We start from the raw sequence: 25,773 nt of genomic DNA, 5'->3' as shown, positions 1-25,773 counted from the left end.
GCCCTCAGAAACTCGGGGATAGCAGCTAGCCAGTGACCAGTGAGGTGAGAATTCACATCAGGGATTTTTAGGTTAGGGATTCTTTTTCTGTAATGAGGTCCCAGAGCTGTATTCATGAAAGCAGGACAAATGTAGCGTCCGGTGCAACCACACTTTGAGTTTTATGCTATGATGACTGCGTAAAAATCTCTCTTATTGAACTTGTTTTGATTACATCTTTGTATCTCCTACCTCTGAACTTAGCATTGCTACTTCCCAATCTTTTACTTTTTCCATAGTTCTACATTTCTCTCTAGTTCTTTGCCTCACTCTGGCAGAGTTGACCTCTGCTTCGACCTCCAAATCAGTCAGGTGGATGAGCTAGCTCTACAGCTAGCGCCCCAGTATCCCTCTCACACAGTCTGTGCACGTCTAGCACTAGCCGTTAACCCGCGCATCTCCTCGGCGCTGCAGCTGTGCCAACATCTGTGCACTGTGTCTTCTTCGTCCGCCCCATTCCCTCCAATAACCTGCCATCCCTCTGATGGGTATGAATAAAGGAGGGAACAATCTGGATACTCTGTTGCACAACATGCCGCTGGGACTCAACACAAATCAATAATAGATTTACCAGAACTCATCCTCTCTTTAGTTTTCTTTTGCATCTTATTTTGTCAATGGGGACCTTAAATGTACAGAATATTAAAACCCTTTTTGAGCTTTTTTATGCATAAATGGTAATGTCGAGTGAAAAAGTCCAACTGCTGTCTTCAACCTTCTTCAGCCTTTATTGTTGTGTGTTTAGCTCAGCAGCTGTCCTTGAACTCATCTTGTAGATGTTGATATCTGATTATGTCAGGTCGGTGGGGATGTTATTTCAGGTACTGTTGACCCTAAAGCCATTAATGCGGATGAAGCGTCAGATAAAGTAATCAACAATTCAATTATCTCATGCAGAAATAATATAATCTGCTATAGAACAGCACGACATTTGAATGACATGCTGTGAATGTTCACTGTACACATCACCGTATAGATTCTTAATGGAGGATTATATTAAATATAGAGGATTTTTTCAACATGTCAAGCTTTTCAGAACAAAAGTAGCTCATGTGTGTCTGATTGGATCTGAAAGTTTGTTCAATCCATCATTGACTTTTTCTGCTACTTTTCACCTCGACTCTTACAAATATTGTACTTCACTCAATTATGTGTTCATAACTAAAGTTACTAGTTACTTTACAGATTCTGATGCTGATGCCGCATCAGAGCCAAAGTAGCACTTTTTTAAGATTAAGTTATTTTATTTGCATTTATTTTAATTTTATTTTATATCAGATAAAAAGATGAAAAGATTATATTTACCACTATATTCTGAATACCAGATCGAATCATCAGTAGACCAACAGTACACACTATACATTTAAACATATGTACAATTTGCTTATAGTGCGTTTATTTTCAGATACTTTAAGACTTTTACTCAAGAACTCTTCATATGGTGACTTTCACTTTTAGTAGTTCATGTTTTAACATGATATCTTTTACTTTTGGGTATTTTTCACAAGACATGCTGAACCTCTCTCTTTGTAGATACGCTAGCTCAGCAACAACACAGGTGCCACTCATTGACCCTCCCTGCAGGTCTTGTTTGTGGTCTAGGAGAGTCTGAAGGATGCTGCACATGTCTGGTTCACTCTGACTACCATCTCTATGTCACTTTTGATGCAACAAGGCCTTTTATAGCTGCAGCCCTCCTCATCCTGTCTTACATTTGTGCAATATGCTGTGCGGCAGACTTCAGGCTGAATGTCGGGGTGTAGTTACCCTCTTTAATTAAAGGCATCCGAATTCACTACCAAGGTTTTATTGTGAAATTAAATTAAAAAAAACGGCAGCTCCTGTAAAATCCTGTTTGGAAATCCATTATTTGTTTGTGAGGAGCCAAGAAAAAAGCACAGTCTTGCACTGCATGATACCGCGCTGGGTAAGGTTACACGCTGAAAAAATCCCTTCCAGTTGCATCTTGGCACTGCACAAATTGGCATGTAGGCGGGACCATGTTAATATGGTGTGAGACTGCTAATGGCTTTATGATTGGATAATTAGAGGAAGGTGGGTAATTAGGAGAGTAGTCTGTGCTTGGCTTCCCCGTTGGAGTGAGTAGGAACAGGAAGACTCCCTGCTGGCTGTTGAAGGGTGTTTATGTGTGTGAGCGGGTAAGTGTGTGTTTTTGGATGTCATTGCTACCAGCTAATAGTATAAATCCTCGCTGCGCCAGTTCAGGATTCCAGTCTTTCAAACAAGGTAGTAGTGAGCTGAAGAAAGCTGGATTCTGGATGTGCAGTTAACGCTTCGTGATGCAGAAACCTTCGGGGGGGGTGATTGTATGAAAACCAGAGGTGGAATTCAACTGGAAGCATTTACTCAAATACTGCGTTTAAGAACATGGTTGACATACTGTGTCCACGTTGTGCTGCTTTATTCTTCTACGCTACAACATATCTTGATGACGAATATTGTACTTTGTTCTCCGCTACTCTTATTTGAAAGCTTTAGTTACTAATTACCTTGCAGATTTGCATAATTATATAAAATATGCTGTATACCAATGTATAAATTAATAGATTATGCTATATCATTACTAAGCTACCCAGCAGTACACAAAGTATCAAAATAAGCTTCAAATGCAACCTTGAAATGAAAAACACATGAATCATTAATTATAACCCAGTAATTTCATATACATTATTCTGTATAGTAAGCACTTTTACATTAAGTAGTTTGTAGTGTATTTTGATGACGTGCTGTAAATGTACACAAAAGTCATACTTGAGTAAAAGTTAAGATATTGTGTCAAAATATGACTTGGGTGAAAGGGTTCATTCATTGATTGAATGTATTGAGAGGCGGTATGAATCAGAACATGGAAATACTCTAATGTACTCTTTCAGACAGTACTTGAGTATTTTTACTTAGTTACATTCCATCACTGCTAATAGATTATGAACAAAACTACCCAACAGTACATGAAATACTTAAAATAAGCCCCATCTGCAACATTAAAGTGATGAACACATTAATGAATCAATAATTACAAATAAATTAAATGAAAGATATGATGCTGAAATGGGCCATTCTGCAGTTAGAACTTTAATTTTAGTTACTTTGAGTGTATTTTGATGCAAAAACTTTCCTACTTTTACTTAAGTTGAGTTTCCAATGTAGTATTGCTACTTCTACTTTGGTAAAGGATCTGAATGTTTCTTTTAACAGTGACAAAATTCCTAATATTCATACAGTACTTAATACGCAAATTTAGCTAATTCATACAACAAAACTTCTTGGTTTCTTTCCTGCTTACACTTTTATTATATACATCTTATTTATGCAATTTGTTTCCAAAAGTGAAGGATCTTGTGATGTTTTGAAGGCTTCCCTCTCTGGAGATTCTTGCTGCACATCGTCAATTTCATTCGCTATTTGCAGTGACGTTTAACAACACGTGGGAACAGACAGAGAAAATGATGATAATAGTGCAACACAGAATTATTTTATAAACGAATAAAATTCTAGTTGTTGAATGTCGTGGGGAGACTTTTGGACTTTTATTTTACTAAATGATAAAGTGAAGAAGTCACATGACGACTTGACTCACATCAGGAACTTCCTTTCAGAATAAAAAGACCCCACACTCTTCTCCTCCTGGTGACAGTGTGAGTCAGGACATTCTCCAGATTTTTGCAGAATTTCACATTTTCAGTCCTTTTGGTCGCCCTCGGTTCACCGGTCCACCCTGCTGCTTTAAGAGTGTGTTTTTAATCCTCGAGAAAATTACTGTGAAGCTAACGACTTCTCCCTCCGCCCGTCCACCATCTCCAGACATCATTAAAGCCAGGCTATAGCCCCGGGCTGCACATGAACCCGTTCTTCAAACTGTACACTTTATCCATAATTCAGCTATCTTCCCTGAATTATTCAAGCAAATAGTGGGGAAAATAATGGAGTTCACCGAATCTTACTTACACATAAAACTATTTTAATGTTGATTTGAATTTTTGAGTCTTTCTGATGCAGCGAGGGAGGGAGGGGGCTTAAGTAGCACATGTGGCCTCCTTTGCCTCAGTCCTGATCGGGGGCTGGGGAGGATGGGCGGGCTCGTAAACACATTAGCACAGTATGAGGGTGGTAAATAAATTAATTTTATACACATATGTGCATGAGCATGGAAATACTGCCCAGATTTACACGTATAGAAATATAAAAATACAGTTAAAACCAGAAGTTTTGAGATCTTTAGCTTTGACATTGTCAATCAGCATTTTCTGACTAAGCAAATAATTTTTTGATAATTAGTCGCCATAAAAAACAAGATAAATCATTGCTATTAGTAAATGTTGTGCAAGAATAAAGTTCTCTTTCCCCATCACTTCACAAACTGACTCAACTCTCTATCTAAATATTTACTGCGCGTGCTGACATGTGGCGTGACACGGCAGCGCTCGCTCGCTCGCTCTGCCCCCATCTCGACACATTAAAAGGGGACAGGAGGGTAAATGTGAAAATGGCCCCTACTTGATACCCTATCAGAAAAAGGCTGAATTAACATTAGTTGCTTACTTACCATACGGTGTGCCTCGGTGTTAAATCATTTACTCCCTTCGGAGTGGGTAAGGCCATGCAACTTTTATCGCAGGAAAAGAATCAGAATTCCCCGGATAGGAGAAGGGTGGCTCATGCATTAATAAAGCATACAGTACATGTTAGCACTATAACCTTGCTCAGGGGTTTCGCTTTAAGCAGAGAGCGCATTACTGAGAGGTTTTATACGGTATCATATAAAGGCTGTAAGCACATGCTTTATATCAGGGCCTCTGGTGGAGTGGGGCTGAAGTGGAGGAGAATACATCGGAGGCCGACTCAGGACCTGGGAGGACACACAGGAGAATGTCCTTGGGTCATACACATCAACACACTTCTGGATATTCCCACTTGTGTTTACCCTCACTCACGGTCTTGCCTTCAACAACGCACATGCACACACATGCAGACACGCTCACTGTAGGCTACACACACCACTGAGAGCATCTGGTATCATTTGATTTCAGCACTTTCCCCTCTTAGCTTCAGGAGAGCTGGAAAGACTTCTGAAAATGATGCTTAAGACACACAAACGCTAAACAAGTGACTATTTGCAACCCTACAACCTTAAAATAAAGTTTAGAAACTAATATGCAGATACTGTGTATTTAACAGCTGGATCGATCCAAATGTTCAAACTAAATGTTTCTTCAGAAAATTAACTCACAACATATTTTATATTTTTTCCAAACCATTAAGTTGGAGTTAGGGAAGGATTATAGTCTTTGTTGAATATTGTCAACAATCAATGCTGATGGGAAGCATGAGATTCGGATCTGATGTCTTTTTCTATATTTTAACCGAAACCTCTATCTTTTACTAGCTGAACTGTAGGTTGTAAACAAACACAGATACCATTTGATGTTACGCTACAAAATATATTGTTTATATCTTTAAGGTCCAGTGCATTGCCTTCATCATAAAACAGTTTTCCAAAATGTCTGAAACCTGCACCAGCCCAAAGATGGGAATGCTGTGATGTAAAGCCTTGCCCAACATGTACGTTGTTGTTGTGTCCTGCACGGTTGGCGCTGGTCCGCCCTTGTTGGCAGCTTTTCTGATGATTGAGCTCATTGGATCTGTGGCAGAGCTCATCAGTGAGACTGACTCTGATTGGCTGTTCAGCTCAGTGAATCAGGACGTGAGAAGCCCATCGAGCCTGTTGAAACATCCATTACGTTCACCAATTTATCGTGGTTTCTCCGAACTTTTCATCTCTGGGGATATATTTGTGAGAGTGGTGTAAAACTGAACGGAAAATGTTTCTTTTTCATGACGACGGTTTGTATCTCTGCATGTCCCGGTCGTTCTGGTTTCCCTTTTTGAATGACGAAACTATCGCCACCCGGTGGTGTGATCAGTTATTTCTTCCAATGCAGCTGCAGAACTTAAGAGCTAGTTAGTCATTGGCTGTAGTCTTTACTGTTCGTTCAAGTGCAGCTTTTTGAGACACAACATGAGACAATGGTTTCCAACACCTGTAGATGTTTGACGTCAGTTCGGCAGGTCTGGGCTCTACAACATTACTCTGTAGTGGTGCTAGTGGTCAAACCTGCTCACGATACCTTTAACAAAGTGTTTCAGCGATCAGAATTTAAGATAAGGGCAAACTAAGACGTGTTTCCCACAATGCACCTGCCGTGTTTGACCTGCAGCCTGTAAACAGCTCTACGCATCAACGTTCTTTCATTCACCACTCTTTGACCGCCTGAGAGACTCAAATATGTGAAACTACACATGAAGATTAAACAAAATACAGAACAATAGATGTCCAGATTTGGTTTGTTGCAGTCTGAAAGTGGATCTTGTGGTTTTGATGGGTATCTACCAGCACGGGGAAAAGCCTGCAGCGCTCCAGTAGCTCTACCTTTTCCCAGAGTTTTGCCATTTAACCCCACGTCTCTCTCTCTCCTTGGGTACGGATGTAGGGAAGGAGAGGGAAGCGAGGGACGGGGTCACAGGAGGAATGGAGCGCTACACGTGGGAAGAGCGAGGGATAGAATGACTGCGGGTGTAAAGAGCAACGGAGAGAAGGGAGCGAAAGATCACAGCAAGGTGGAGAGGAATGAGGCCCAGACGTGAGAACTAATTTGACACATTTGCCCAGAATTCCAGTGCCGTCTGCCACCATCAACACATTTACCCTCTTTGTCTTGTTATCAAGGGAGATGAGGCCTCTGAGGTCTAGCGTAGGTCAGAAAAGGCAGATCAAAGCTGGTGCTTTTCCAATAGAGGCAGCCATCCAAGTGCACAATCTCTCTTTCTCTCTTCATTCATACGAAGGGGAAAGAGATAAGGCTAAAAAGAAGTGAGACCGACAGTCATTTTCCTGTTCTGGGCGGGTGGTAAAATGTGAGTACATTGTATTTTACTATATTGGAAGCATATGGCTCCCGCCGCCTGTTTGGATCACACCCCGTCTTCATATATGTCTGGTTCTTTCCCTCCCTGTCTGACTGCCCGGATTTTACAGTGTTCAGATAACTTCCAAACTCCATTTAAAGGAGACATGATCATGTTCTCTCATTTCCTTTTTATTATTATCACTTCTAGCTTCAATCGGAAAGTGCGGTAATGAAGGAGTCCATTTAGAGGCCCCGCTTAAGAAAGATAATCGCTGGTGAATGTTCAACACACGGGTGACTTCTGTCCCCGTCTGATAGGAGTCAAGATGTGGATATGTTTTTTGATTGAGAGCGACCATATTCAGCTATTCGCTGTGAGTCAAGTGCCGTCTTTCCCCCTCATGTGATCAGGTTCCTGCCACGACGGTTTGCCGTACGCCCTGAAGAGCTTTTCTACCTTCAAATGAAATCTCAACCCTAAGAAAATGTGACCAGTATTCATGAGGCCACCCACAGGTGCCGGGTCAGCAAATGGTGAATTCAAAAACTTTGCTTGGGCATTTGTACATTTTTGCACTCGTGGAATTAGTTTCATGCGAAGATTCGTTGCGGTTAAACCAATAAAATGTAAGAGAAAGAGAAAAGATTGTTGATTGTTGAGTCTCATCCTCGGGTTGTCAAACATAGATCCTTTAGGTTGGTGTCCGACCAGAGCTGTGTCGGTATTTGACGACCAGGAGATGAGCTGCCTTTATTTTCTGGGCCCTTAATTCAGATTTGAGTGGGTATGTTTACTCAAAGGACTACGAGGCATACTGGTTTTGTAATGTCCGTGGGAAGAATGATATTCATTCTAGATTAAAAGCTCTGTTGTCATTGTTTCGACCATTTTTCACCTTTTTAGAGAACTCCTTGTGAAATACCTCACTGCTGCGACCTTGGGTTATAACAGAGGTCGCGAAAAAAAGGTGGATCGCGGTCTGGGAAGCCAAAAGCCATCAAATCCAGACTCAGACCTATAACTGATAAATGGCTGAGAATGATTCAAATCTGAACTTTTCTGGTCTTTCTGGCACTGATTTAATGGCCGCCAGAAACTCACAAACCAATTGCATGCATTGTTAATCATCTCATGTGATGCTATCTCTGCACTAGCTTTGACGACTCAACTTAGATACGCGCTCAAGATGAGAGACAACGTCAGAGGAATGATTGCGTTAGAGGAGGCTCACTGTTGGACCAACTAGATCAAAAGTCAGGGGTTCACCAAATTCATTAGGATTCATCTTCAGGGAACCAGTTTCAGGAAAAGTTTTAAAGGCATCCATCCAATAGCTGTCGAGATATTTCTGTCTGGACTAAATAGAGCCGCTAACGTGACTACAAATGACAGCAGGCTAACAGGAGATGATTGAGGCTCACAGCAGCGGATTGTCTTGCAGTGTGTGGGATAAACCCTGTGTCATCAAACCAAATTCTTTAAATAACAGTTTAAATTCTTGGCAGTAGGCCGTGTGTTCTCTTGTGTGGACATGACACTGTGCGCATTACTAAGGAATCTAAGCTCGAACGCATTATCACCCAGTCCAGAAATATCTGAGTTTTCTGGCGAATTCCATGACTGATTGCATCCAGACTAAAACTGGAGGGGCTTTGTCGCCGCAGCTCCATGTTCTCACTAGCAGCGCCTCCTATTATCAACCTTTGTCTCCCGTAATGAGATATTCACTGTGAAATGTTAATTACTAAACACCGGGCCGAGTGGCTTCCAGTACTGACCCCATTCTGATTGAACTTAATAACAATTACTGTAGTTCTCCGCAAAAGTGGGTTATGAGAAAATTAGGTTGTACGGTGGCAAGCGACTCAACTAGTGAGACAAAGGAAAAAGCCGTCGTCCAAGTTTGAGGAAGGAATCACAAAGAGATTTTGAAAAGAAGAAGAAAAAAATCAATTTAAAGTTAACGCCTCTAACTGAATCACAACAACGCGTCAATCAGGATGAGGTAGGTTGTGCTATTTTGTCGCGCCGTTCGTTAGGAGCAAACATTGTTTAGACAAGCCTGACAGGACTTTGCTCTTGCTGTAATTGCCTGAGTAGGAGCACAAACATGTTAACATTCTTGGATGTGTGTGAGAGATAAGAGATGGAGGATGTGTGTGTGTTGGCGTGGAGACGTCCAGTGGAAGATCGACAGCTATTTTCTCCTGTTTGTTTGGCTCTAAATCCACACGTTTCTGCATGAATCCGGCCCTGTGTGCTTCTTAATGGCAGAGACCTTCTCTGTTGGCTCAGCTATGAATAACAGTAATTGTTCAGCCCACTCCCCGTCTATTCCCTTTGTGCCCCTGCCAGCTGGCATCTGGTGCCCGCCGACAGTAATATTCACCCTCCACCCCTGCCATCATGTCCCCTCCCCACACACACACACACACACATCCACAGTATCACAGTAATGCACACTGCTGTACGTCTGTGGTCACGTGATCCTCCAGCTGTGTCCACATGACTCCTCAGTCACAGCGTAAGCTTGTATGACGCAAAGACACAAAGACATTCACACACATACGGTGCATGTAATGTAAAGTGTGTAGATGCTATAAGGAGGTCTACCAAGAGGTCACTGCCTGTAAATATACAAACATGCAGCTACACACTCGCTGCACTTTTTACAAAATTCACTCATGCATGCGTTCACACACACACACACACACACACGGCACACACACACACACGGCACACACACACACAGAGCTCCCCTCCCGTCCTCTCCACCCCCAGTCCAACGTTTTCCAAATGATCTCATCAGATTAGCCCCAGATTGCTACCTATTACAGCCTCGCTACTTATTTAGCAATTTAGCTAGGGGGAAAATTGCCCCCCGCTTGATGGCTAATTTTCAGAGGTGACATTTTGCCACATTGCGCTGCAGCGCTGAGGGGGCCTGTTGTCGGATAGACAGGGGGTCCAGTTGTAGCAGAGCCATTAGGACTAAATGATCCCCTCTGACTTGATTTACTGACGGGAGTCTTCACATTGTAACCAGTGTGGACAGAGCAGTGTGCGAGATGAGGGGAGCTGAATGGCGGCGCTGTAGTTGATGAGATCGAATCTGCTCCGAGCTCTGCGGCTTCTGGTTTAATGTGTCTCACTTTTGTCGCGGTCATGTGATCGAGGTGCCGTTATGGCCACACGTTCAAAGATTTTTTTCCCTCGAGCTTTCTCAATCAGAGCCGTAGTATGAGTGTGCTACGTTCTATTCTTCAACATTCTCAAGCTTCTGTTGTAAAAGCTCATGTTTTTATTTTGGCTTGACAGTAAAAATGTTAAAATAGTCAAAATGTCCACCTTTGAAATTACAAATATTTACTGGTCTTTGGATAAAGAGCAAAACAAAAATATCCAAAGGAAAATTTGCATTTTAAACCAACTGAATATACCTCGCCTCAACCTCCTTTCTCAAGCGTGCAGCAGAAACTACTGTGGCTACTGAAAATGCCCTCATTTGCCAGAGTTTGGTTTGTCCATTATGGGCTACCGTAGAATCATGGCTGACTCTGTAGATGAGGACCTGTCTCCTCTGTGGATAGAAAGACTCAATCTAAGGGTGCAAAAATACATTGATTCTTATTTTCAGGTGATTATACACTAATTAAAACATAAAATAAGTATCATAAAATTCAATTCTGCCCCTAAATATCTCTTAACCCTGTACAAAGGACTTCTAAGACACATTTATATTCAGTTAATATGTTTTACAGAGGCGCCAATCCAGTTTTATTTCTGCTGATTCTCTTTTTTTCTCCCAGATCTGTGTACGTAGCTGCATGGAACCCATCTGTGTGAAAGGATACGTAAGGCCAGGGTTTGCTATGGCACTAAAAACTGAGTTGTTGGCTCCTTGTGACTTAAAGAGTCATAACTGGAACAGACTTCCATAATGACATTTTAGTTTAAACTATATTAAATGTCGACTGGTTGGTTCTAGCCGACACCAGATCTGCTCAGTAAGGCTGATACTAATTAAATACTCCCATAGCAGAAAAAAGCATCAAAATGAGGCAGTCATAACCAAATCCATATTCAGAAAGTGTTAAAATATGAGTGTGTGTGCTTCCAGACACAATTAAGCAGTTAATTACCCTAAAATATTTTAGGGAAATAAATCCTGAATGCAAACGTGACTCACATTAGCTTAAAAAACAAAAAGTAACATTTTGTTTCTCAACTGTGTGATTTATGGTTTGAGTTGTAACAGCAAGGTAAAAATAAAACAGAGTGCTGTGTGCCCAATCTGCAGGTGTAGCATGATTTTTAAACAGCACAGAAAACAGTTTGGACTTGAATCCTGATTTTAATCATCTCTATGTTTCCACGCCTAATTTAGGCACCTTATAAGATGAATTCTTTTGTCATTAATAATGTAACACAATCAATTTGATTTGGTTAAACCACATGTGCATAACCTATTTTTGGCTACCGGCAATTTATGCTTGATGATTAAAGATTTCCCTATTAGGTGTAAATGGTTCGTCCTCAAAATGTTCAGCGTTTATCCCTGACTGTGGTTACAGTGGCAGCACCATTATTAGTGGTTTGATGGCCTTTTCTGGCACCCACATTAACAATATACTTACCCCTGATACTGTAAGGTGCATCGGCTAATGGCATCTGCCGTACCAAATGGGATATGTTATGCTGTAGTGAAAGTGCATCAATAATCCCTGGTGAGTTATGAACTGACCATGATTACGGCCCTGCAACTGCAGGAAATCCGTTTGAGGCTGTAAAATATAAAACCATGACATTATAAATATGCAGGCCATTAAAAACAGCCAGCTGACATTGCCAAAAATAACCCCGACACACTGCGCGAGGCAGAAATATGGATTATCGCCTAATGCAATACAATTCTCTTTATATCTTTCATGATCTGGAAAAACTCCCTCCGCTCTCATTTATAATGAATGGATAAACCTTATGTACAGTGTGTTTTATGCTGTCCTGATGATGTCCATGGAGGGTGGCTTTATAGCTGTGTGTTTTTCCCTGTTGCCTCTGGGATTATTTGTCAACTGGGATCATAGTTGGATTTAGAGAGCGAGGAGGGAAGGCACAGAGGTATTAAAGCTGAGCTAATATTACTATCACATGGAACTAGTATCAGATCCATGTCCGTAGTTTACACAAATAACAAAGCATTACAAGACTGAATATCAGTAATATAAATCCTGAGTGAATCAGCCTTATTTGTGATGTAAAGATCAAAGTGCAAATTAAATCCTGAGCTACATGTTTTTTGTTTGTTTTTTTTGGAAAATGTTTGTTTCTGTCTTCTTCCATAAAAATGCAGGAAGCAGTGGAACCTATAATCTAAACACCAGACAGTAACTGTCTTGGTTTACCTGGTTCTGTTTGCCACAAACATGTTAGGAAATTGTCCTGACGTCTTGTAAAAGACATCTAATCGTGTCACGCTTACAAGTCTTGAAATGTCCTTGAACAGCGGTCTCTGGCTTGGCAGCAATCTTGTAGCTGTCTCACCTACCTGTCCTTTGCACCTGTGATCACTCTCAACAGCCATGGTGTTCACTCTTACACCAAAATTAGCGCGTATATGCAGTATTTCTTTTGAACACGGGTAAACTCTCTAAAGAAAGGCGATTGACTCCTTTTTTGTATTGCCAGAAGACGAGTTTGCCTTTCGTTCCTGAGTGTCATGTTTGTGACGACGAATGCGCTGGAAAAACAGGAAACATTAGAACGCAGCGGATCAGACTACATCCAGATGATATTTAACTTGAAAAATCTTAAATGATAAGATTCTTCTTGAGCAGATGAGCAAAGTCGCAAATGAGTGAGACATCTCGCAAAACGCAGCACAGACTGAATGATGCTCAAATGTTTGAACAGAGACGGATGAAAGTATTAACGAGCCCGCGTCTGTAACTCCAAAATGCATCACGCCTGACAAGGGGAAGGCTTTATGTATTGAGGAATATTGAGGTAAATTTCAATTTGACCTTGGAAACAGAAGTAGATAAACAATCTCAAGTTGTGCAAGAAAAAAAAATCTGGATCTTCTGTTGTACGTGACGCTTTAGTGACAACCAGCAAATTTAATCAGGCTGTGTAAATGAGTTTTACGGAGTTCAGACATCGGAGGGTAATTCCTTAATTATCTGAGGTCCTCACACTCTGCTTCTCCCTTGTGAGTGAGACTAAAGACAATGAAAGACAGAAAAACAGAGATAGCAGCGTCCCTTTTGCACACTGATTATCTGGACTGAGGCATTAGTGGAAGCAAAACAACAGCATTATGGCCCTAATGATGACCAATTTGAGGACCCCCGAGGACCCCAGCTGTGTCCAGGGCCAGACATATTGGCCCATGATGGGCTAAACTAAGCCTATTTACCCATGCTCTTTCTCCCCAGCTCGTAACAGCCAGCCACACGCAAACACATATGCATAATGGTGAAATAATGGAATCTCCTAATAATTTGTTTTGGCCAGGGAGGAGAGCAGAGGGATGGAGAGTCGGAGGCTGGCTCTCTAAATGACATGCCCCTGTGGCCTAACACGATTAGAATTTAAACTATGAGACCGCCGAGCCCTTCTTCAGGGGTCGAGATGAAATATTGAGATTGCTGCCATGGCTTTTTGCTCTCTTCCCGGCTTCCCGCGACATTCCCCTCACTCTGACACTTGTCTGCCAATCAAAGTGACGGACAGCTAACACGGAGGGAACAAAGAGGAGGTCCGCAGAGTCAGTTTGTTTTAGTCGGTTTGGTGGTGAAGGAGGCTGAGTGACACCTCGCCGCTCGGAGACACAGTGCCTCACTGAAGTGATGTTCTGCAGTTTATTTAGTGGTGAAATCATGTGGAGGAAACCGTGTCACACTCAGAGAGCTGCTGCAGACCAAATTTATTTCCACAGAGTAGTAAAATATCTTTTTTTTTTCTATTATTTTCTTTTCTTGCCTGTATTCTCCTGTCTACTATTTGATTCCACAGAACCAATCCCAATGTTTGTTTACAAGAGGAAAGTGATTCATCTAAAAGGCCATTTTTAATGTCTCATTAACAACATCACTTCCGTTAGACGCAACTGTTGGGTAGAGATTGAAGATGGTAATAAAGCAACACAATACATAAAATAAGCAGAAACCTCAAATAGATCGACCATCGTTTTTTATTATATATCCTAAAACGTATAGTTACGGCTGAAAATAACAACAGAAATGTACAAATTTGGTGATATCAGATATCTTGGTAATGCAAATTAACTGCCAGTTGTCTACCTGGAAGTGACAGTTGTGATTCATACTATTCCAACAACACTCTTTGTTTTGTCTGCGTATTTTATTTGTTTTTCCACCAAAATCATGCAATACACCATCCATATGTAGTGAAAATGGCAGTATTCAACTCGATTCTGGTTGTGTTCAGGCACTTGGAGGAAGAAAAGATCATGTCTCGTTTTGATATAGAAAAAGTCAGCATAAGATTTTTACTAACATTACCTGAAGTCCTGAGCTTTTCTTAACAGAAGTGCTTTTGTTGCCTGATTAATTTGCTAACCATCCCGACCACCTCCCTGTGACGCAGCATGATGCTTTAAATTCACTCAGAGAAACCTTTTAATGATAATCCACGCAGCAGCTCCCGTTTTCAGCAAATATAAATATGAAAATAATGTTGTAATATGCAAACACAATATCTTGGGGGACAGGGTTGCTTTTCTAGCCTGGTGTATTCTTACGATATATCCTCAACATGGGTCCTTTTTCTGTCATTTCATTACATTTCAGAGATATTTCCTCCAGTCAAGCTCATGTGAAAAGATCGAGGAGGATGAAGTGTGTTGGTGTTTAGAGTTTCCTCTCTCTCTCTCTCTCTAATGTAGAGTGTGAACCACAGAAAGTGTTTGGCACAGAAGCAGAAGCTCATAATTATTTGAATATTTTCTCCCTCATGAATAATACAAAATATTGCTTGCTGGACTGGGTGCTGTGTGTGTGTGTGTATGTGTGTGTGAGTGTTCCTCTGTGGGTGTTTGTGTTGTCCGTGCGTACATGTGCACCTGTGCTTCCGAACAAGGGTGTGTGCGCGTGCACGTCGGTCTCCCCGCACTGTGTGTTTGTTGTGTGCACATGCAAAGGTTGCGGCGTATACGTCTGAGTGCGAGTGCGTGGAGGTGAAAAGGTTGCCAGTCACCGTCCTTCAGGGTTTCCAGGCTGCCAGTGAACATATGTTTGTCTCTGTGATCTCTTGGCCCACCAGCCATACAGGCTCGCAGTGTGCGTCCCCTCAGACTCCGCCACTGCCAGGAGAGCAAACATGTTGATGTGGAGTCTGAGTGAAGACGAGAGAGGAGCTGCAGCAGCGACCTGGTGGATGGATGCTTGAGGATTAATCCTCCTTTTCACCCACAAAAAGCACGGTTGGCCCTAAAACTGTGGTCCGTGCAGCAGCGTGTGCTTGATCCAGATTTGTGTCGGGCTGGCGTGGGGTCTATATTACATATTCCAAGCGGCAACTGGAATATGTGGACGGCTGCTCAGCTGGTTCACACTTCATTAGGGCAGCTAACCACACCGGTAATGTCTCCGTTTAATGACAAAAGAAGAATGATTTGATGCTGCTGCACCTGAAGAGTCGGCGCACATACACACTGTGTAGCATACTGTGGTTATAAAACAGCTGACATGACTGTGACATTTATACTTGTGTGGGAAAGTAAAGCCATCATCACCTGTCATGTCTTCGCCACAGCTGGTTGGATTTTGGCATCTGCCAGTGTAAAGCCGCCTCTGACCGTGTCAGGCTTTTCCTAATGTACTTCTACTGACAGTCTCACAGGAATGGATATGAAAAAGTAGTAACCCAACCCATTAAAAAAAGTTGAACTTTCAGAACTTTGGACGGAGAAGAAAGTTTTTCTTCCAATATTCTTATTGAGCCTGTGAAATGTCTTTTGACTGCCTCAATAAGTTTTGGATTCCACCCATAATACAGCATTGGTAGATTTCTCTGTGAATTTGACAAATGTGTGCTACAGTTTGTCAAACAACGTTGCTCCTAGCAAATAACCAATGGCTGAAATCCCTATTAGAAATGTGAACCGGCGTATCTGTTGCAGTTGTCACGTATGGAGAAAGCTTGTTTAATTATGAAGCTGATCAGAGCCAACGTGAACCGAATGACATGGCAACGACCAGTTGAACTTACAACGCTGTACAGAACAATTTTATGTTGTTTATTTCGGGCATGTCAATTCATAAACATCACATTTCATCATTATTCAAATAATACAATACACATGGCCGAAAGGGAAAAGCGGGAGAAGCCAAAGCTTATCAAGTCCCGCCCCCATGATAGTTCAACAATACGTAGGTGTAAATTAGAAAGGCGAGGTCACATCGCAATCTGTGTGTTTACAGGACGGAGAGTTATCCTAGAGGGCGTCTCTGTCTGCAGAGCATGTGTGCTCGTTGGTAGACGGGGAAAGCGAAGGCAGATTGTCCAGGAGTTAACTGATCCTGGATGACACAAAATGCTAAAATGGGTCGCCAAGTGTACCCAAGGTGGCTGCCCGAGTAAAATATGTGTGGGAAACACTGGTGTGGCTCAGCAGTGTGTGAGGTTCGGCTGCTAACGTGATGCTATACCAGCAATGTTTCAAGGTGGACTATGAAGGAGACAGTAATGCTGAATTGAAGCAGATGGCAAGAAATGTACAGTACAGAAATACATGGTTGGTTTGTTTTATAAAAGTTCAACTGTGTTCACTGTTTCCTTTGTGCGCCGGCTTCTTGATTTGAAAATGTTAGTTCAAGGTAGAAATCGGAAACGAGCGTCAACGTCCGTGTGTGTTGGGATTCATCGTGCTGGATGATTTTTTTTTGCCAGACTAACTAACAACAGAGGGATGAAACTGCTAACTGTAAGACGAGAGTCCTGTGTTTGTAGAAATCATTACAGTTATTTTAACGTGGAATGTGAAACTTCAACAACTCGAAACCCCCTTTTGAATACTTTGCCACAAGAGGGGGCTAGGACAGTACAGTGGTGGTCCATGACTCACTGACATGTGGTCATAAACGATCATCAGCCCTCTTCTCTTCTGTATGACTCAGCTTTGTGTGCAGTTTATTTTTCAGTTTAATCGGCGTGGTTATTGTACTCGGGTTCATTCGGCTCCGATGTGAGTCAGATAAAAGTTTCTCTCTGCCCAGAAACTCCTCCCGAGCTGACGCCACTCGCCCACTTCAGAGAGCCGATTTGATAGAGACGTCCAGCCTGTTTTCAGTGAAAGTCATGTCACATTTGTGCTAACTTGGCCTCAACAAAGTCATAGAGAGGGAGAGAGGTGGGGGGAAAAAAATGGAGGAAGGCTGGAGGAAGAAAGGAAGAGAATGGCCGCGGGAAGGCCAGAAGACAAGAAAAGAAAAGAGCCGTTCCTTATTCATCTGATTCTAATTTGGATGTAAATTGCAGGCTGATGTCACGGCGGAGCGGCATGTTGCTGGGTAATCACAGTGGAATCCAGGAGAATGAAGCCAGAAGAAAAAACGCAAAACTGCCAGACAGGTGCACAACAGAGCCTCTCAATAGAGCTGTCGTTTTATCTGCGCTATCTATCTCGCACACGACAGAACATGGGCGGCGTTGCATACGACGACGCCGATACAAGCCGTCAGGTTGCACAAGCCTCCGGTTCAATCTGAAGCTTCTGCATTGAGGCCGGAGCAGCTGTTCCTGCCAGCAGCGAACTCTCTTTCCTTTCTTCTTCTTCTTGCTTTTCCCTCTCTCTCGCACACACTCCCATACAAATGCATCCCCACCCTCATTCTCATTCTAATTGTTCCCTTTTTTCCTGCCTGCTCTGTCCTTCTTTCTCCTGTTTTTTTTTTTTTTTTTTTTTTTCACAGTGCTGCCACTAACTCTCCGCCTACATCGGCCCACTTCTGGGCGGCGTGCCACTGTCCCGGCCGCCGCCATCACATCTGCTGATGATAAGTTTACTTTCACTCGGTCGGCGTTCATTAACCAATAATGATCAGCAGCCTGTTTATTTGCGCCGAGGGCGAAGGATTTGACGTCTAATTGTTTAGCTCTTGTAAAACAATGTGATGTTGCTTTCCACGCATTCCTCCGGTCTGTCCTTATTTGATGATGTCACTGGTGGATTGTAGGTTTTCTTTTTTTTTTTTGGTATGGGGCAGCGTACGGCTAAGTGACTGCGAGAGCCTTCAGTAATCCCTCTGTTCAGGATGGGGCCCGCTGGGGCCCAATGAAAGATGTAATAGGATCCCTCTGTATGCCTGCTTCCCCTGCAGGGTTAGAGATTAACACTAGTGTCATATTCGGGTCTGTCTGCCAGAGCTGGACCTCTCTGTCACACTCCCTAACAAGCCTGAACATTTCACAGGCTTCAGACCAAACATCTACATAAACTATTGTAGTGTTTGTCAGGATTTCTTTTCCAGGGACAAGCCTTTTTTTTTTTTTTTTTTTTTAAAACAAAATTGGACTGATTCAAGAAACGTTTTTCCATGAGTTACTATATTTAAATCTGGAGAAAGTGGCATCAGTATCAATGTCCTTAGCCCGCACTGATGTGCTGAAATATGTAAGGTCGGAGCCGCGACCGCATTTCACGTATTGATACAAGCGAGCAGCCAAAACAAGCAGCCGTCATAACCAAAAGCTTCCCTCCTGTGTCTTAGTTATTTTTCCAGGTCTGCCTTCTCTGCCAGAGAGCAAAGGGCCTCCAGCATCATTTCCTTCAGGCTGATGACGTCTGTGGAAAAACAGAACAACAGCAGAAGAAAAGGCGGCGGTCGACGGCAGCCGCTTCTGTGTCAAGCCCCTCCGAGAAACTGTGACTCCCCCCTCCCCCCCCGAGGCTGAACGCACAGGATGGATTAGCGTGACGTTAAAAGTGTCAGTCGGCCGGGGTTTGTGTGAGGGCTCGCCGTTCCATATTTTAGATGCCACTTGTTCATCTGAAGAATACATACGCGCCGACTTCCAGACGCAGGCATGAAGAGAAATAAAAAATAAGGAGATACAAGGCTGCCAACGCTCACTGCCAGCAGCTCTGGAGCCACTGAAACAGCCAGCTTTGACCAGTTTCAGTGGCAGCAGTGACAGAGAGAGGGAGAGCTGCGGCTTCTGAGTAGAAACCCAGTCTGCTGCAGTTTGGCAAATCCCCGGACCTTTACAGTGAGAGTGTGTGTGTGTGTGTGTGTGTGTGTGTGTGCTCGGTCTCCAGTGCTGGAGAGGCTTCAGAGAAAAGAGAGAAGTGTGTGTGTGTGTGTGTGTCAGTGCATGGCTACAGTAGTCTGGCAAAGCAAACGTGCATACGTGCACACGGGGACTTAGCGGTGGGAAAAGTCCTCGGACGCGTGCACGTACGCACACAGGCGTGCACACACACACAGTCAGGAGTCAGCTGTCTACTCCTGCTTCTCAGCTCATTAAACCAAATCCCAGTGACTGGACTGAAGAATTTAAATTAGAGCCCCCCCCCCCCCCCCTTCCTTCCTTTGAAGTTTGGCCCCTTTCAGCTCACCGTAGCCGTAGTTGCACTTTACCAGGTACGACACGCCCACTTTGTCAGCGCTTCGTGCGCCTTCATTCAGTGCTGCGTGTGGCCTCTGCTGCACCTTTGGGTGTCACACCGGCAGCTTCGAGTTGAAACTGGCAACCCTTTCGCCTGGGCGCCGACCTTGGGGAGGGGGAAGTTAGTTTTAAAACCCTGAAATCGTATATACGTGTAAATCCGACAAAAATCCCCTGCCCAACACTCCCACCCGGCCCACGTTTGTCTGTGCCTTGTAGCTCCAGGGTCCCCACGGAAACTGGATAACAGCAGTGTGTTTAGAGCAGCTCAGGATTCATTTGGGATAACAGGGCTCGCCTGACAGGCCGAGGGGACCGTCCGTGGTCTCTTGCAACAGTAACCGGAGAGAGAGGGGTGAAAGGGAGAGCAGATTAGAGACTCTCAGTGTGAGAGTTGAGGTTTTGCAAGGAGGCCGATGCTCCTGCTCACCTCACACAACTGCACTGATGATTTTGTGTGTTTGGTGAACCTCAGATAACCTGTTCACACCCCAGAAAATTCCACACGAGTCAACAGAATTTTTTTTACTGTGGGAAACATTTTTTTTTAAAACTTATGTTGCGCTCTTATCTTGCGCGTGCTATAGAGAGTATTAGGAAATAGGTCAGAAGTGTTTATCCCTGGGTTTTTTGTCAATGAAAGACGTCCTTCAAGTTTTCAGTGTGCTTACTGATAGTTTTGACAGCTGTAAAAGTCATTGAAGAAGAGACGAGTGAGCAGCTGTCTCCAGCAGAAAAATGCAGAAATCCTCTCCATCATGCGATTTTTGGGTTCCTTGACATTTGCCACGATAGCTTTATTCTTGAAACTACTCAGAACTATTCAGTGTTTATTGATGTAAACAGAGATACTGTAAAACCTCCCCGGATAAAGCTCTGGAGCAGTGTCCTCTGAACCCACAGAAGCAACAGTCTGGTCAACAATCTGCATCTCTGTTTGATTTTTTTCTCATTTTCTTTTTTGCCGTGAACTTCACAAGACATCCCCTCCCCCTCCCTCGCACGTGACCTCCGACCCAACCTTGATTCTTCCTTTTTCACCGTTTGCCAAATATTTTTTTGGAAGAGGCCGTCCCTGGCTGTTTCTCTATGGAATATTCTCACCCACCCCACCAACCCCTCCTCAGCGCAGGCATCATCCAGCGGCCCTCGCTCTCTGTATCAGCTTTTTGTCAGGGATTTGCCTCCTCAATCCCACAAATCAACAGAGGATAGATGCCTATTGTGCCTAATCAAAGCACTTCCTCCTGGGGTAATCCCTCAATTTGAGCAGGAAGAAAAGCCCAGTGAAGGGGGGAATGTTCTGGATCAATCCTATGAAGGGCCCATATTATACACTCTCATTTAGATTTCACCAAAGAGACACAGCCAGCCAGCGTTCTTAAACCCCCCTCCACTCCACTCCAACCACCTCCGACTGCTCTCCTTTTCTGTTTGTGTTTATCTTTATTTTACTCCCCTTTCTTCCCTTTATTAATCTGTTTTTCCTTTGCTGTTATTGTCAGCGAGTGTCCTGGCGTGCCGGCTGGTTAGCACGTGGCAGCTCTTTCAGCTCAGCTTGTTTACCGGAGGAGAAGGTTGAGGATGATTGACTTGTCGCTGGCGAAAGCCTGCTCGTACAGTGGATGTAGGATGACAGGAGCATCAGCCTCGATGTTTCAGTCAGCCTCTACACAAAGGCCGAGCCAGCTTTCGTTGAGGAGGTGGAGATGTAAAGACATTTGTCAGGTTACCCCCATTGGGAACTTACCGTATGTCATTTTGGTCATTCATGCTCAGATAAGTGGGACATATTGTTGGATTGCTTCCATTTTTTTGATGCATGTTTACTCCCTTTCTCAATCTATGAAATGAAAGATGGGGATCACACGAAGGATTTTTTTTTCCCTATTTAAAGCAAACCTGATATAGTTCAAATGTTGTGACCTGAAATCCTCCAATCAATTCAAAATGATGAATGATGATGATGATGCTTCTCCCAGTTACACAATCAACAAGATGCAACAATCTCAAAAGATGACTCAAACACTGATTAGAGGATTTGCAGTTAACCAGATCTGTCAGTCAGGTCTGGCGCCGGTAGAAAGGTTGCTGTAGTGATTGTTACGTACACACGACAAGGAAAAGGGAACACATCTTGAAAAGGCAGGTGTGGATTTGTTGATCATAGCACGATCAACTGGAGGCCTGCCCTATTTCAATAGGAAAGGGCTGTGGTTCTTCAGACGGAGCCGAAGTCTCTGTGGAGCAGGAGAATAATCATTGTGATGTCATCCACTGGGCGGCGACCAGTTTGAACCCTTGAGTTTGCGGCCGTGATCGTATCCGACATCAGACATTGCCAGAGGTTGGGATTTCTTAGTCGAAACTTCCAACTTCCGACCTCAAAGCGTTTCAGATACAAGACGGTAAAATTACATCTTTTTTTTGCAAGTGTACAACAACAACAGTCGAGGTAACAGATGCCGTTGCACATTTTTTATTCCGGCACTTTTAAACTTGGAAATCTGTCTAAATATTCTGTTCGCTAGCCTCACAGAAAAACTGTAGTCTACAAATACACCGTGTCCCCTTCTAATGGGCGCTGCCATTGTTGTGGACGTCAGAAAACCACCTCTTCATGAAGTCGGGGTAGCTGGATTTCGCAAGTTCACGATTAGGATTTCCAACATCGAGTGGTGTTGCACAGTACTGAAATTTCAAGAACCCGAGGAGGTGCCTTGATAGCTGAGTATCAGTCACAAGATAGCCTTGCCTTGTCCATTTTACTCCACATAGGACCATGATTTACAAACTAATCATCACACTGTATTGACGAAGACTTGAAACTAGAGCTTGAAAACATAAACTTATTAGGAAACTGTGCGCTGGGGTAATGAATCGAGTGAGAAGTACGGTCATTTTCTCATAAGATTATATACAATCAGACCTCTTTTTGAAACCATTGGAGTGTTTTCATTTTTAAGACACTTTAAATTGGCTTCATTTTTCAGTCCCAGAAGCTCCGTCTTTATTTTATACGTTTATTGACATGACAGTGTTGTGTGGCTAACAAACATGACATTTTGGCCGTAAACAACAAACATCAGTGTTGATGAATTTGTCATTTTGGAACGAACTGGAACAGTTAGACACAACACTCCTTTAAAGGGAGAAATATACTTGTTAAATGTTCTTATTTTTACTGGAATGAAGCCTTACATACTTTTACTACATCGCTGGTTGGAAGTGCTGCCAGCTCCTCTATAATAAAGCACATAAAAACATAACTGTTTTAATTCTCAGAGTAGGTGCTGCAACCTTGTCCGACTCGCTGGCTTTCTTAATAAGTTGCTATGTCTAGACACCAACAGATGTTTCTCTTGTGTCTCTCAGATCTTTAAGTAGTTGTTGTGTTAGGTCTTAGAGACAGCTGCCGTTGGTTTCTGTCTAATGTCTGTCTTGAGAAAAGATCCCTGGACTCATCTGGACAAACCAGGATATACAAAAACACAAAACAGTCAGAGAAATATAATCTCCAGGCTCCACTTTTTCCTTCTACTGCTCTAATACTTATATAATGACAAATTTCTCTATATTTTGATGTCTTTGATGTTGAAGTCGTGTCTCCACGGACCGTCTCTTTATTCCACTGATCCAGTGATGCCATGTAACCCAAACTCGGGGTTTTGGAGCTGCATCAATAGATGTCATTGAACAAAGCTGACAGAACATGACCTTTACCGGAGTTCTGAGGTTACTGTTCTCAAGCGGAGGAAGTCAAAATAGATGAGTGGATTAAGTGAAGGCCAGTGTCCCCGGAGACTCATTAGAATGGGAGAGGAATAAGGAGAGAAAGAAAGAACAGGACCGATCCCAGCTGGACCGGCTTCCCTTCACATCTGACCTCATCACCAGAAAAGACGTCACGGCCGTCCATCTGGTCAGGTACCCAGACAGCAGAGGAAGCTGTGACCGTACACTCAAATAATTATTGTTCATGAACATTTACGTTAGAGTTCATTTAAAACTTGATCTAGTTGAGTAGTAGAACAGGCAAATTATCTCAGAATTAATCAACAATTCTTCAGTCATCACATTCAGTGCAAAGCATTAGATCAACAAGAGGACTATTTGATGATTTTACTGTTTTGTTAGAAAACTGTAGAAAATAAATGCGCCAATTCACCAAATGTGGCATCTTTAAACAGCTGATTCTCTCCAACAAACAGTCCCAAACCTAAAGATATTTAATGTAAAGTTATAAAGCAAACAGATCTGCAAATTCTGATGAATTTGAACAACTTGAACATCCAAATTGCTGGGGATACATTTTCTGTTGATTGGGCAAACTTGCTTTTTAGAAAGAGGAACCCAATCAGAACCTCACCGAATATGCTCAACATGCTTCGTCTGCACACAATTACACATACAATGTACGGTGGCCCTAAAGTACCACTCACAACAGTAAATAAGAAGACACAACAACAAAATTAGAAAGTACAACATTGTTTTCTTCTTCCTGTTAAAAAGATGGACAGTGCTTCCATCCAATCAGCAACGATCCCTTTCAATAAAAGGTACCGTCCTTTTCTGGTAGAAGTTTATGTCGTGTTGTGGTTGTTTTACTTTTTGCTGTTGTGATTTTGGGACACCGTGCATATAAGCTACTGTATACAACTTAGTCACCAGAATGAATAGTAGTACTTTTCTTTAAATGATGAATATGTTGAAACTTTTGATTGTTTAAGTTCCGTTTTCAGTGTTATGCCGTGATAACAATGTTCTTATTAGGTTAAGGTCTAGGCACAAAGACAACTTCGTTAGGGATAAGAAGAAATTCATGTTTTGGCTTACCTGGTTCTGTCGCATACAGGATCAAAAACATCCAGTTTGGTTGCTACAAACAAAGCTGGAAGACGTTCTGATGGCTCCTGATGGTTTCATGCTTACAAAATGCTGAGCAGTGGTCTCACCCAGCTGTCACACCACAACCATCCACCTCCTACATGACACGTACTGTAGAAATACATTTTTGATATGTATGTCATATTATTGGCAGAAAAGTAAAATGCTGACTGGGCTGCTGCTCCACAGCCACAGCCCTCCACTACTGGCTATTCAGAAGCATTGTTTGGAGTCTTGCCCAGAGGCACTTCAACAGCTTTCAATACATTCAAAGTACAGGACGACACTTTTCTCAGACCGATGGTACACACATGTATCTGAAGTCCTACTTCATCCATCTTCGGCGTGCAGCAGCGGTCCGGTGTAAGATGGCAGCCATGTGTGGCCCAGATTGTGATGATGTGATGGATGATGTGAGTAATTCTCATTAACTGGGAAATGGCACATTAACATTTATTACTTTTGAAAGAGGCATGATTACCTGCGTTTGCATCGGTTGAGCACAGCCCTGTGTGCAGGCGCTTTTAATTCCCAGATTACGCTATCCTCATATATATACGCCTTGTGAAACAGAACACACGGCTGCTTTATTTCCCTGCTTGCTGGCACTTCCAGTAACTGCTGTAAATATTTCGTCCAACTCCTCTCCTTACTGCGACTTCCTCCATTTAGAAGTGAGGGGTTTTTTTTCAGCAGAAAAAATTCTGAGCAGCCGTCTTTCTCCTACTTTCTCGGTCTGTCCACTCCTCGAGTGCTCTCTCCGCTCTCTGGGGCCCACAAGTGTCCCAATCCCTTCTTCTGGCCTCGGTTTCTAACCTAGATCAAATGTTAGGCTTTAAAAAGCTAAAGTTTGATGTGGATGAGCAACTGCCTATGAAACACTTTAATCCGCAATGCTGTAATGTATTTAATTTCACACCCTGTGATGGTGTTGCCCCTTCTTAGGATTACCCAAGGGAAGAAGGGAGGTGGGGGTGGGGGCACGAGGGCAATGGCAGGAGAGGAGGAGGGGGGCAGTCACTGGAGCCCGTCGTCGGAGAGAACAAGACTTTAAGACGTAGGATGAGAGAGAGAGAGAGAGAGAGAGGCAATCAGGAGCTGTACAAGGAAAGGTGGGGAGTGAGGGTAAACAACAAGGGGGGGAAAAGATGCAGGAAATAGGAAGGAGAAGGAGTGAGAGTCAGGAGGGAAAGAGTGATAAGTGAGGGGGAAAAGAGGCATTTCTTTAAACCGAGGAGAAATCTCGCCACGGAGCCGGCTTCACGGAGAAAAGAAGAATGCCACTTT

At 43.0% G+C, this 25,773-nt stretch overlaps 1 protein-coding gene across 2 annotated transcripts in view; it reads left to right on the top strand.

Annotated features, from left to right (window-relative positions):
- Window positions 1-25,773, top strand: part of meis1b (Meis homeobox 1 b) — a 138,164-nt gene that overhangs the window by 10,741 nt on the left and 101,650 nt on the right. The window lies entirely within an intron of this gene.

Source organism: Sparus aurata, chromosome 15 (assembly GCF_900880675.1).
Source record: "Sparus aurata chromosome 15, fSpaAur1.1, whole genome shotgun sequence".
NCBI classification, from domain to species: Eukaryota; Metazoa; Chordata; class Actinopteri; order Spariformes; family Sparidae; genus Sparus; species Sparus aurata.
The sequence above is the reverse complement of the archived record's forward strand: the minus strand, read 5'-3'. Positions and strand labels throughout refer to the sequence as shown.